Below are 12,554 nucleotides of genomic sequence, written 5' to 3' on the forward strand. Positions count from 1 at the left end.
GCCCTGAATGTCACTCATAGACACAGTCCACAGTTGAAATTTTGACTATCACATATGGATCTGGCCATAGGGTGACTCATTGCTGGACCAAGCTCACAGGCATGATAATGACTCTCTTTTCTAAAGCAGTCAATAGAATAGATGTTGAATCTCATCCTTAGGCTTGGAGCAACAGATAAGATCATGAGTTTATATGGACACAAAGGCTATAGAGTGGATTGCAAGTCTCAAACATATTATAAAAAGCAGGATATGGTGCACAGAATAATATAACAAGGCCCAGTACAGTGTTGAGAGTTTGACTTTCATTGCATTCACTGACAACAGTAAAAATGTTCACATTCCCACATGGACACAGCTCACTGTTGAAGTTCTGAACTTCATACCCAAAGGCAGTCCAAAGTTGGTATTATTACTCTTATATGTGGATCTAGCCTTTAGGTGGTGAATCTCTGACCAATATTTAGCAAATATGTTAATCTCTAACTTTCCTAATGCATGTTGTCTGAGCTTGAAGCTTTCATGGATGGATTCAATTTACTGTTGAAATCATGACTTGCATACTTGGACACGATGAGGTACATACTTTTGTACCTGGACCCAGAACATGTGCAGGAATGTCAATTCCATTCCTAGACCTTCCCACAGGTGTGAATGTGACTGATTTGAATATACTGCCTGAATAAAGCCCACAGTTTGGATTGTGACATATACCTAAGCCAATAACTTTGGTAATGTAGCCCTCCTGCCTAGTCCCTTCTCACAAGTAGCACTGTGAGATACCTCTGGTCTCATTTCCAGGTGATGTGATTTTACTCTCTTGCCTGGCATCCATTCCCAAAGGGGATTTTGATATATTGATGAGCCCAGCACTCAGGTAATGTAATCCTTCAGCCTAGGTTCTGCTCATAGTGGATATTGTTACGTATCACTAGTCCCAGCACCATAGTGATGTGAATATCCTACAAGCACTCAACTCACAGAGGGGATACTAATATATCCCTGGCTCAGTATTCAGGTGATGTAACTTTCCTGCCTGGTTCTGCCCAGAGGTAGGATTGTTACATATACCTAGGTTCAGGTCACAGGAATAATGATGACTCTCACATGAGTGCCCAGCTAAAAGAAGAGACTTTGATTCTCATAGCTAAAGTTATTTAGAACAATCAGTAATGTTCTGAATCTCCTAAATGTATAAAGGTTACAGATGATTATGATGCACATGAATTTTGTATAAATACTTTGTTCTTATCAGAGTCCATTACAGAGGTATAATTTTGCCTCTCATAGGCACACTACACAACATTCGTGATTGTTATTCTCACACACGGACAAAGCCCACAGCTGAGGTTCTGAATCTCACATGTGCAAACAGTCCACAGTTAGAATTGTGACTGTCATCACATCTGGCAACAGGTTGGAAGGTGACTCATTTTTGGACCCAGCTATTAACACATCAGTGCTTTCCATGCCTGGTTCCAGCTTATAGAAGAGATATTGACTGTTGCATCTAGGCTTCCAGCATCAGATAAGATTCTGGGCTTCCACTTTTACAGAAGTCTCAGAGAATTACAACTCATGCATATTGTATAATGCCCTAAGATTGTATAGTGAGTGTTAAAACTGGGCATAGCTCAAAATCTCAGTTGTGAGTCTTATATGCACACACAGCCCACAGTTAGGATTAAATGTAAAGAGACTCCACTCATGAGGTCCTGGATCTCACTCACAGAAACAGTTCACAGGTAGAGTTGTGACTGTCATATCTGCATCCATACACAAATGGGATGGTGCCTCATTTCTGGACCCAGCTTACAGGTACACTGATGACTCTCATACCTGTACCCAACAAATAGGACTGGTTTTGACTCTCATGCCTGAACTTAGGGCAACATGTAGGGTTATGTGTTTAAATCATCATGAAGTTTTCAGAGCAGGTTTTATTGTCATGTAGACCATATGAAGCCCTTAAGTGGTACTGAGGGTGTCTTATAAAGACTCAATGCACAGGTGACATTGTGACTCTTCTATGCACACATAACATACAGTGAGGAATGTCATCTCCTATATGGACACAGCCGGTTGTTGAGATTCTGAATACAACACCCAGATTAGCTGAAAGTTGACATTGTGACTCTCATACATGAATCCAGTTCACAAGGAGAATGGTGACTTTTATATCAAAATGCAGCACACCTCTTAGGCAGCGACTTCCCTCATTAGACAGTGTTTGCAAATGAGGTTAGAGTGTTCATGCATGAATTCCATCTGCCATTGAGATTGTGATTTGTGTACTTTAATACAATTCACAGAAAGTGTTGTCTTTTACATCTTGAGCTAGGAAATAAGTGAGACTGTGAATCTCATTCCTGAAGGTGTGACTTTGACATATAATAGTTTCTTAGCACCTTATTGACTTTACTCCCTTGCAAGAGCCCTGCCAACAGTTGGGATTGTGATATCTACCTGGCTTAAACACCTAGGTATGTTGCTTTCCTGCCTTGGTCCTTCCCACAATGGGGATTGTAATGTGACTCTGAAACAGTCACCTTGTTGATGAGACTACTTTCCTGCCTGTGCCATGCCACCAATAACAGAAATCTGGGCATATTACCCAGGTGGTATGACTCTGCTCTTATGACTGGGCCCTGTGAACAGGGAAAAATGCAACATATTGCTGGGCCCAGCACCTAGATGATGTGACCCTTTTTTTTTTTTTTTTTTTTTTTTTTCTGAGACGGAGTCTTGCTCTGTCACCAGGCTGAAGTGCAGTGGCACAGTCTTGGCTTACTGAAACCTCTGCTTCCTGGGTTCAAGTGATCCTTCCGCCTCAGCTTCCTGAGTAGCTGGGACTACAGGTGCGTGCCACCATGCCCAGTTAATTTTTGTACTTTTAGTAGAGACCGGGCTTCACCTTGTTCACCAGGATGGTCTCGATCTCTTGACCTTATGATCCGCCCACCTCAGCCTCCCAAAGTGCTGGGATTACAGGCATGAGCCACCATGCCTGGCTGATGTGACTCTTTTAACTGAGTTCTGCCTACAGTGGGCATTGTGACCTATCGCTGAGCCTAGCACAGGGGTCTTGTGACTTTCCTGTGTGAGTCCTGCTCATGGAGAGATATTGACATTCCTGTGGCCCAGTGTTCAGGTGATGTGACTTATCTCCCTGATTCTGCTCACAGGTGGGGTTGTGACCTGTACCTAGGCCCAGGCAATAGTCATAATAATGGCTTTGTTACACTGACCCAGCCAATAAAAGAAATTTTGACTCTAATAGCTGGGCTTACGGAAACGATTAAGGTGTTTGGTCTACTCATTGTAAAAATGTCACAGAAGACTATGATACTCACATGTATTTTATAAAGCCCTTGGGGTGTATAGAGAGTTACCTGACAGGGCCCAGCAAACAGTGAGCCTGTGTCTCTCATAAATTCATTTAGCCAACAATTAGGATCGTCACCTTCATACATAAACAGAGTCCACTACTAAGATTCTAAATCTCACACATGGATGCAGTTCAAAGTTGAAACTGTGAATGTAATATGTGGATCTGGCCTCAGGCTGGATGATGTTTAAACTTTCACTTGTCATTTGTCTTACAGCCATGTAATTTTTCATTTTGGCCAAGGATTTTTTTTTCTTTTTTCAGAAAAAGTAATTGTGGAGAAACATTTATTTAGACATATGAAATATGTCTTCTTTTTAATAGAGCATGAACAAATAGAGCATTATATATTTATTTTACCTAAGTTGTTCTCTTTCAAAAAGACTAATATAATGACAAATTTGAATTTTTCTTGATTTATCCAAAATAGATAAATATGCTCAATTTAAAATAATTTTCCAAAACAACTGGTTTTTGACCAAGATTTAAAAAGCCCCAGAATGTCTTATCCAAAGCATTCAAGTAAAGACTGACAGTTAAAAATTAAGCAATAGTGCTTAAGTGTAATTTGTTTTGTTTTCTTTGTTTTAGAGATGAGGTCTCACTATATTGCCCCAGCTGGAGTGTCGTAGCTAGTCACAAACACAATCATGGTGCATTACAGACTGGGCTCAAAGGATTCTCCTGGCTTAGCATCCTGAGTAGCTGGGACTAAAGGACATGTCACCACACCGAGCTATGTTTTTAAAAACCACCTTTAAACTATTGCACATTTTTTGACATTGGGAAACAAATATATTTTGACTCTCAAGAAAAGAGTACTTGGTGGCATGTTAAAGAATGAGTTGATGACTTTACAAAACACAAGAGGCTGGATAGAGTTATCCCAAAATGATAGAAAATGACATTGTGCGTTTGCTTTTGTTTGAAGAGAAATAAAGTTTCCACTTAAGTTTTAAGTGCCAAAACAGCTAATTCTGTTAAAATGTCACCAAAATTGGTACCATGAATCAGAAAATCAACTGTCTCCAACAGAAATAATTTTGTTACCTTTTACAAGAGCTATGTTGCAACATTCATTTTTAAGTGTCTCATATAGCCTCAGTATTATCACAAACCACTTTGTTAGATTTTAAATTAATTCTTACACAACCTGAATTAAAACTTGTTCACATTCCAAAGCAAGAAATACTATTGCACATTGGACTCATATTGTAGGAATGTGCGCTTCCCTACATACCCCCAAACTGACAATGCATCTATGAATTATATTTCATTATCTGAATTTATAACACTCAAAGTGTTCTTCCACTTAATAAGCACATTACTATACTTGTAGTCTCAAAATACTTCATGAACTCTGAAGTGATTCTCTATGAAGGAAGCTTCCTTTGTAAAACGAATTCGGCTAGTCACTGGCATACCAATATTCCCAAATATCTAAACAAATTTATTTTGCTCCTTTTCAATCCAAGATCTCATTGGATCATGTACTTGTAAAGTGTTACATGGGTGTGAACAATAATCCTTGTTTGTGCAAATTCGTTCAAGACCTGTGGATAAATAATCCAAATATTGCTTCCTCCAGAATGACCACCATCCAGAAAATACACTGTTCTTATGCTTTTAATGAAACCATCTATGTTCCTGTCTTTCTTGTCTTCTTTCAATTCAAAAGGAAACTGATTCAAAACAACACAACATTTATGGAATCCAGTCAAAGGAAAAGATGCATCATTCAGTGATGGTGGATAAAAACTCATGGCAGACTCATCAGATTTTTCACAGGTCTTCTCTTCTTCTCCCTGGAAATGATTTGTAGTATGAGAAGAATTGGACATCTCTAATTAGATGGTGTGGAGTACTTATTCCAATCATTCAAATTTTTCTTTGATAAACTACTCTGACTTAAAAGCATTAACTAATAATATAGAAAGGCGCTTAAAAGCTCCAGAGTCTGTATTATGTTCTGGGGAACCAAATGTTACTTTTCAGAAAATTGCCATGGCAGCTGAATCTGTGCAAATTCATTAGGGAGCACTTCATCACCCGAATATAGCTATTGGGAAACCGGTGGGCTAAAACTGCAGCAATATTTTCTAGACTCCAATTTTCCCCTTGGTAATTCTCACGATGATGAGTCAAAATTTGATAGTAATTCTGCACATTCCCGGGCAAAGTGAGGGCTGCGGTTTCTCCTTAGTTGGCTTTACGGAAATATCCCACAGCTCCAGTGTGTCCCTGGCAGCTGCCAGCAGGAGAATCCCGGGGCTGCTGAGCTGCTGGTCCTCTCCAGCGTGGCTTTCGGCAGGGCAGCGCCAGGTGGCGGAGGGGGAGCATCCGCACCGCCTCTGCTGCTGGGTTCCTGGCTCTGTCCTGAGAGAAGAAAGAGGCATCTCCAACTCCAACCTGTGACAGCAGGAACAACAGCAGCGGCGACCGCAAAAGCCTGTGCTGTTTGGAGGCGCAGGGTGCAGGGTCCTGAGGAAGGGACTGCACAGGAAGCCCAACTGTCAGGGTCACCGGCAGGGGCAGGCCAGAAGCCGGCGCAAGGCAACCACATCAGAGGCCAATGTCAGCGTGCAGAGCCGGATTTCATTCTTTCTGTAAACAGTATTCCATTGTGTGTATACACCACATTCACTTTATCCATTTCTTCCAGGTGAACACTAAGATTGATTCTATATCTTAGGTATTGTCAATACAGCTATGATAAACATGGGAGTGCACCTATCTCTTCAATATACTGATTTTACTTTCTTTTGATATATACTCAATCGTGGAATTGCTGGATTGTGTATGGTAGTTTCATTTTTAGGTTTTTGTTTTTGTTTTGAGAAACCTGCATAGTTTTCCTTGCAGATTTCTAATAAATAAATAAATAAATCTAAAAATGTACTAAATTTACATTCACACCAACAGTGTATAAGTGTTCCCCTTTCACCACAGCCTCATCAAACTTTATCTTTTGTCTTCTTGATAAAGGCCATTCTAAATGGGGTGAGATACTATCTCACGTGGCTTTGGATTGTATTTTCCAGATGATTAGTGATGTTGAGCATTTCTTTGTGTCTTCTTTGGAAAAATGTCTATTCAGATCTTTTTCTCACTTTTTAGTTAGGTTTATGTTTTTTATTGCTCTTGACTTAAGTCCTGTGTATATTTTGGATATTAACTCCTTGTCAGATGCACATATTTTCTTTTATTTTATAGGTTGTCTTTTTACTCTGTTAATATATCTCTATGCTGTCCAGAAGCTTTTAATATTTTACTCATATTAATTTTCCTGTGTTCTGATTTGATACACAGGTGGGAGTTTGCCCTCAGTTTCATAGGTTGTCTGTCTTCTACCTCACTGATTTTAAGAGTTTTTCTTCTTTTTGATGTCATGCAGTTTGATCATTATTCTTTTTAAGATTTATTTTATTTATAATTGACATAATAATTATACATATTATGGGGTACAATGAGATGTTTCAATGCATGTTTCCACTGTACAATGACTCAATCAGGTAATTTGCATACCTAACACTTTAAACCTGTATTATTTCTTTGTGCTAATAAAATTTAAAATCCTCTCTTCTAGCTGTGTTAGAATAAGCAGTGCAGTATATTAGCTATAGTCACCCTACTGTGTAATAAAACGCCAGAATTTATTCTCCCTAACTGTAATATTGTAACTTTGACAAACCTCTCCCCATTCCTTTAACCCTTCACTCTCCATAGCCTCTGGTAATCACCATTCTACTCTCTACTTTTATGAGATCAACTTTTTAGGATTTCACATGAGTGACATCATGTGGTCTTTTACTTTCTTTGACTGGCTTATTTCACTTAGCATAATGTCCTCTTGATTCATCAATGTTGACATAAATGACAGAAGTTCATTCTGTCATATGACTATATATTATTCCTGTGTGCATGTGGGTGTATGTGTGTACAACATTTTCTTCATTCATCTGTTAATGGGCATTTATATACTGTTGGTGAGAATACAAACTGGTACAGCCATTAGGGAAAACAGCATGGAGGTTTTTCAAGAAATTATAAATAGAACTACCATATATGTGACCCAGTAATCTCACCACTGGGTATATATCAAAAGAAAATAAAACCAGTATGTCAAAAAGATAATTGCATTCCCATTTTTACTGAAGCAGTATTCACATTAACCGAAATCATTATTTCTTTTAAGTATTTCTTAATTTATCTTTTTTGACATATAACACTCTAAATTTTTATAGGATTCATGTCTTGTTTTCAATTTCTAAAACTTATGAGTCACCAATTATTTGAATATTGCCTTCTTGTTGATATAGTCTAGTAAAGCAATTAAATGTTTTTTTATTTCTTTTCATTTAATCTTCATTTATATTTGTATTTTGTATTAATTTGCCTTTTAAAAAGCATATAACTACATTAATTGTGCTCAGCATTTCAGTTTACCAGTTCTCATATCAACCCAGTCTATTTTAATGTGTAATTTGTATGCTGTACATTAAATTGTTTACTACATTTTCAACAATTTACTTTCTATTTACCTCTTTTCCAAATATGGCTTGACAAGCTCATAATTTTATTCCACATTATTGTGTTTTCTTGTTTTTTCATTATATTGGCAAACATTTAAATATAAACCTCATATCTGGATTTTATGTGCCATATAATTTATCTAACGCTTCATGCCAGTAGCTCACCTTCTTCTGTGCAACATACTCTATAGTTAAGTTCTCACATACGGGATACATCCCACTCTGGATGCCTCCAGGCAGTTTCATTTTGTTTATTCCATTTGCCTTGTCAGAAGCTGAATGACCCACATGGATCTGACATCCTTGTGATCAGATGCATGCGGATGGAGCAATGGCCTCTTAGGTTGATATTTTTCTCAATCATTACCTTTATTTACTTCTGGTCCTGAGATGTTTCTATAATTTTCTTTCAACTATATTATGCATTCTGTGAATTATTGTAAATTCTTGGTGATTTTAGTTATCTATATTGAGTTTTTAAAGCATGTTTTTTTACTGAAAACAGAACTATCAACAGTTGCATACATGAGTAAAATATTTTACCTAGATTTTCTATGGCACAGATCACCAATACTGCTGTCTTCAATAGACCGTGTTGCAACAATTTCTGGAATGTGATTACTTTTTTACCATTAGAAAATTAATTATATATTATGCACAAATTTTGGAAATACTTTACTGCAGTAAATAGTGTATGGTCAGAATTATTGTTTATTGTTTATTACTTTTTGCTTTAACATACATCTAATATGGGTCAAAGTATTTACCTGAATGCAGATCTTTTGGCTTCAATTGCCATTTTACCTCATGAGCACTTCCCTAACTTCATAAAAGATATCAGTTAAATTTTTTAATTCAAATGTATTGAAAAGATTTTTTAACTTTGTAATGTATTTATTGCAATCCAGGACATTTTCAATAAGTACCTTAAACTTGAGGCCCTGGCTACATATTCCTTTCTTACTAGAAATCAGATTTTTCTGGTGCAACTCCATTGCCTGCAATAATATTTATAACTACAAATGCCAGCACAGTATTTCAATGCTGTACTCAGGTCTTCCTAACTAAATATCTCATTAGCTATGAAACAACCCAAATATAAATGCTGAATGTATAGGATGAATAAACAAATTCTTCACAAAAAATAATAAAAGACTAATTTTCTACAATACTTATTCATTAGTTCTGTAATCATATTATTTAGGCTAATTTCAAATATAAGAGATTATTTTATCTAGGTTTATTTGTTTGTTATGAGATGGAGTCTCACACTGTTGCCAGGCTAGACATCTAGCCACTGTGCAGTGGCTCTCCTGCCTCATCCTCCCAAAGTGCTGGGATTGCAGGCATGAGCCAGTGCACCCAGCTTTTTTTCTAAATATTTCACATACAAATGAGACTATGCAGTATTTGTCTTTCTGTATTCCTCTTATCTCACTTTATATAATTTCTTCAAAGTTCATCAATATTGTTTTAAATAAAATAATTTCATTTCTAATTAAAGCTCTAAAATTATCTCTCCCTTGAAATTTATTCATTTATTTGTATCAGAGAAGTGCAGATACCCTTGGCTATACTTATTTTATGTCCGTTGGCTAAATACTCCAAATTGGAATTAAAGATACTTCCAGTATAAAAATTTTAAGAAAACTCCATACTGATATATATTTTTTAATAATGGCTGCACCAATGGACATGCTCAGCAATGGTGTGCAAATATTCTCTTTTCTTTTCTTCTAACTTTTTGATAATAGCTATCCTAACACCGTGATAAGGTGACATCTCATTGTGATTTTGATTGTAATTGTGCTGATAATTAGTCATGCTGAGAAGCTTTTTATATACCCACTGGCCATTTGTATGTCTTTGGAAAAATGAATATTTTGCCCAATTAATTAGGGAATTGTTTTTTATTTTGTTCTGTTCTGCTTTTTTTGTATTGATTAGTATTATATATATTTCAAATAGTAACATATTATCCTACATATGGTTTAAAAATATATTCTCCTATTCCATATATTGTCTTTATATTTTGTTGGGTGTTTCTTTTATCATGCAGAAACTTCCTATTTTGATATAATTCCATGTTTTTATTTTTGCTTTTGTTGCTTGTGTTCCTTACGTAGAATCCAAAACAGCATTGCCAGGACCAGTGCCAAGGAGGTTTTCATATATATATATATGTTAGATGATCTGGGATTTCAGTTCTTCTGTTTAAGTCTTTATTTTAAACTCATTTTTGTGATGATCAAGAGAAGTATTCACTTTTTGTGTGTGCATATCTAGTGTTTTCTGCAGTATTTCTTGATGTGTCTATCTTTTCCTAATTCTGTGAGATCAGTTGACTGTATATGTGTGCGTTGATTTCTGAGTTCTCTATTTTGTTCCATTGGTTCTTATGTAAGTACTACAGTATTTTAATAACTATAGCATTGTAATACAGTTTGCAATCAGGAAGTTTGAGGCTCTCAGCCTTTTTGTTCTTCTTGGTATTTGGCTATTTGGGGTCGTTTGTGGCTCCATACTACTTTTACAATTATTTGCTCTACATTTATTTTAATGGCATTAAAATTTTGATAGAAAAATCTTTAACTCTGGGGAGAGAGATCCAAGATGGCTGATCAGTAGCAGCTCAGGATTGTAGCTCCAGGTGAAAGCGCAGAGAACAAGAGGACGCCACACTTTCCGATAAATTTTTGTTGCTCACACACCAGGAGATTCCCAGCAGAGGAGCCCCACAGGTCACCAGCGTGACTCTTGTGGCCAGCAAGGTGGTTTTGCCGCTGCCTTGGTGTGGCGGTTCTTGGTGCAGAGTCAGAAAAGCACCATCAATCTTAAAGCTGCTGTTTTGGCCGGCGCAGTAGGTTACTCACATTTTAGCTCCGGGAATCAACAAGTTGGATGTCCACTCAGAAACCCAACTATAAAGACGGTAATTACAAAGACCACAGATGGATAAATCTATAACGAAGGGAAGAAACCAGCCTCAAAAGGTTGAGAATACCAAAAATCAGAACGCCTCTCCCTCTACAGGGGATCAGAGTTCCTCATCAGCAATGGAACAAGGCCTGATGGAGAAAGACTGTGTTCCATTAACAGAAGCAGGCTTTAAAAGGTGGATGATAAGAAACTTCTGGGAATTAAAAGAACTTGTTCTAATCCAATGCAAAGAAACTAAGAACTTTGAAAAAAGGTTTGATGAAATGTTAACAAGAATACAGAATTTAGAGAGGAATATAAGTGAATTAATGGAGCTGAAAAACACAACATGAGTACTTCGTGAAGTATGCACAAGTTTTAACAGCCGAATTGATCAAGCAGAAGAAAAGATATCAGAGGTCGAAGACCAACTTAATGAAATAAAACGAGAAGACAAGATTAGACAAAAAAGGATAAAAAGGAAGGAGCAAGATTGATCCAAGATGGCCATTTAGGAACAGCTCAGGATTGCAGCCCCCAGCGAAAATGTCAAGGGTGAGTGGATGCCACATTTGTATTGCCCACAGACTAGCAGATTCCCAGGCAGAGGAGCCCCATGGGTCGCCAGCATGGCTCTTTCAGCCATCATGGCTGTGTCGGCCGGCGTGGTTGCTTTGCCCCACACAACTGCTTTGTCAGCGCCCTGGCGCAGCGGTTCTCCATACAAAATACACTGGTCCGGGTGCCCTTTTGGCTGGTGACTGGAGCCATGGGAAGTCGCCCATTCATCTGTTTAAAAAGGGGACTGAACAGGGAACCAGGACAGTAGATTCCAGGGCAAAAAAAAGTGCCACGAATCTCAGTGCCACTGTTTAAGCCAGCGCAGTGAGATGCCACATGGGAAAACACACAGATTCCGGCACCTCTTCAACAGGCGACTGGAACACCAACTAAAAAAAAGGAAAAAAAAAGGCTCTGAGGCAGGGAGCCAAATAACCAGGCTCAGCTGGTCCCACCCCCACAAAATAACAGCAATCAGAAACTCTATGGATTGGGAGTTTCACAGCAAGTGCAGCTGAACCCGGGATGGTCCAGCTCTGTGGGGGAGGGGTGTCCACCATTACCGAGGCACTCCAACACTACGGAGGTAGCCAGCCAATGCTGAGGCAGCCTGCCATTGCCAAGGCAACCCGCCATTGCTGAGGCAGCCCACCGTTGCCGAGGCAACCGGCCATTTCAGAGAGAATCGGCAAATACAGTGGTGGGCCACCATGGCTGAGGCAGTTCTAACTACACCCATATAAACAGGACTGCAGGGAAGTTCACTTTGCAGATGGGCGGAGCCCACAGCAGCTAAGCAAAGCCTCTACAGGCAGACAGTGGCTAGGCTGCCTCCTTGCTGGGCAGGGAAGCTCTGAAGGAAAAAAAAAAAAGAAGGCAGCAGCGCAACAGAAACTCATAAATAAAGCCCTAACTCCCTGGGACAGAGCACCTGGAAACAAAAAGCAGTTTATGAGTTCCACTGTAGCGGACCTAAACGTACTTGCCCAGCAGCTCTGAATGAACAACAGAGCTCACAGCTCAGCATTTGAGTTCCTATAAAGAACAGACTGTCTCCCCAAGCAGCTCCCTGACTCCTCTATATCCAAAGAGCCACCTCATAAAGGAGAGATAAGACTGATATTCGGCAGGTACCTTCTGGAACAAAGATAGAA

The 12,554-nt window shown here is 38.5% G+C and overlaps 1 pseudogene; it reads right to left on the bottom strand.

Moving 5' to 3' along the window:
* Nucleotides 1-4,729: 4,729 nt before the first annotated feature.
* Nucleotides 4,730-12,036, bottom strand: LOC116545504 (annotated as a pseudogene).
* Nucleotides 12,037-12,554: the final 518 nt, after the last annotated feature.

Source organism: Sapajus apella, unplaced genomic scaffold (assembly GCF_009761245.1).
Source record: "Sapajus apella isolate SASKATOON/1434 unplaced genomic scaffold, GSC_monkey_1.0 scaffold279, whole genome shotgun sequence".
Taxonomy (NCBI): Eukaryota; Metazoa; Chordata; class Mammalia; order Primates; family Cebidae; genus Sapajus; species Sapajus apella.